Here is a 2500-nt window from a genome sequence, read left to right as displayed (position 1 = left end):
GGATTTTTGAGAAAAGGGGTTGGGAACCATCGAAAGACTAGCAACCTGACAGTCCTAAGCAACCTGGAACCAACAACGTTACATATACCATACTGCTATAGAAGACATGAATACCAGTTAGACTACGGGACGCGTACACCCGCAATTGGTGAGCAACTTACTGCCCTTTAAGTCAAGAGCTAGTAGTACTATCAGCATCAGCAAAGGATATCGTAATTATGGCGAATACGTTTTTCTTGCTTGCCACATACCCGGAATACGAACTAAGCAAGAACATGTGAACTAAGCCCAGGGGATGATCGAGGATTGAAGGTCTGGAATTGTGGACACAGGGAGGGCGGAGGCATACCAGGCTTAATAACGACTAAAGTTGGACGACCGGGAAATAGCACTGAACAAGCAAGGGCTAAAAGCTTCTTTTACCCAGTCTTCTCCCATAGGCTCAGAAGAGGGTCAATACGATCCCTTTAAGATAAGAAAGAACAAAAAATTCGACTATCAGAGCCTTTTAAAGAGGTACAGGGGTGTGGGTGTACTTTAAGGGTGATTTTTACTTCGAAAGCCATGAGCCCCATTTACGAAAGCCTAAGCCTACGGAACAAACTTGCTCCTTTTGATTAACTCGTCGCTACTTCTGACCCCTCGTAGTACCCTCTCTTTCTCAATCTGACTCTTCCATGTACTCGACACGGATTCCCAAGCTTCGGGAGGAGAAGGAGGATCTTACAACTACATCATTATTTATTACAACATCTTACAACACAACATATTAAAATGAGAATGACAGAAGCCCGCTAAACAAGCACTGATTGGTAAATAAGCGCTGAAGCTGCTAAAAGCACAAAAATAGGTAAAGGAATGGAAGCACATCTTGCACCTTCTATGATCCATTCAACCTGCCTTCAAGATGAGAGATAGGCCTTTAGCAAGGGGATATCGCACGGAAAGCCGGATTAGGTCTTATCATCTTCAACTGATTTTACAGGCCTTAGTCCCTTAAGGAGATTACTTTAACACAGCCTGAGGCTTAAGAAAAGATGGCCAACGTTGTGACATCTTAGCCAGAGAAGAGCAACAGGAGCTATATTCAAGGAAGTTATGGACTGGAATCAGAGATTGGATGGACATCCGAAACGGAGAGGAAAAAGAGGAAGCAAACAAGGCTAGCTCACGAAAGAAAGCCTTGCAACTACGCTATATATTGATATTGCAACTGCGCTAATAAGGGCACATCCGCTTTCTCTGTATGTGGATTTTGGAGTCGCACTGATCGACAGGAGGAGCTCAAATTAGTAAACGGAAAAGAAGATGCAAAAGCTTTCGCACTTACTCGCATACACTCTTTTTATCAGTATTTGGTACTTGTACTCTATGTCAGTCTCATTAGAAAATAATAGAGCTCAGCTGGACTAAGCGAGGCTGCCATATCCGAGACCATTAGCATTAGTTCCCCTCTCACCAAAGCTTCCGAACTTGCCAAGAAGTGGCCTATTCCTACAGTACTGGTCTCTATCAACTAACTCAAGCACTAAAGAGAGGTGGGGCAGGACATCGATAGACAATAGACCAAGGAGCGAAAGCCACTCAGTTGCTTGCTAAATCGAAGAGAGCAGAAGGCACCTCGCCTAACATTATAGGAGAAGGGGCTGAAACCACTCAAATCTTCTTTGTGAAATTGAAGAAGAAATGGGCGGGCAGCTTAGACTCTTTCCCGAAGAGAGCTCCAACCAATAGATGAGATTAAAGACGCTAACATAACAGGGGCTGGAGACATATCTTTATTTAAGAACCAAGAACGGGATATTCGCATTAGCGGAAGGGAGGAGAGCGAAGAGATGAGCACTTTTCAAGCAGCTTTCCTTAACGAAGTCATCTATGTGACCAATGCACGCTTCAAAGAAAGCAGGGATGCTCGCTAGCTGCTCAAGGGGATTGAAGACCAAGGCAGGGCTCTTGTTGACAAAGAAGGTCTAAAAAAAAAAGGAAAATTAACGCATTTGAAGGTAACCACCCTACTAGTACTAGTTAGTATAGTAGAAAGACCTATCGGACCTGTGAAAGTCTCGTTTTTGACTAAATTAAGAAACACGGGCTTTGCTGCGACGAGGATGCCTTTTTTAATCAGCCAACGTCAAGACCTGCAACAGAGTCCTACCACGTTAAGGGAGAGCACCCAACTTGCTTGTTGACACGTGAGGGAAAATAGGAGTCTGAGGTGGCAGGATTTACCACGTTAGCCCTATGGTAGTGATGGTTGGTCTTACTACTCCTTTGAGTGCCTTTTGCGCTTAGCGTCGGAAAGAGGTGCTTCTACAGCGAAGGTGCTAAAACCTAAAACTAGGCGAACTTACTTCGGAAACTTAAACGAATCAATTCCCACTTGACCCATTCTTCTGACTGCGCTAGCATCATCGGATACGGCAACAGAGATTCTTCCAACTTCGCTCTCAGGGGCGGGCTTGTAGACTATTGAATTCCAACTTCGAGCTCTTTCGACTCT

The sequence above is a fragment of the Momordica charantia genome, assembly GCF_013281855.1.
Source record: "Momordica charantia cultivar OHB3-1 chromosome 9 unlocalized genomic scaffold, Mcharantia_2.0 BLBB01000009.1, whole genome shotgun sequence".
NCBI lineage: Eukaryota > Viridiplantae > Streptophyta > Magnoliopsida > Cucurbitales > Cucurbitaceae > Momordica > Momordica charantia.
This window is presented reverse-complemented; position numbering follows the sequence as displayed.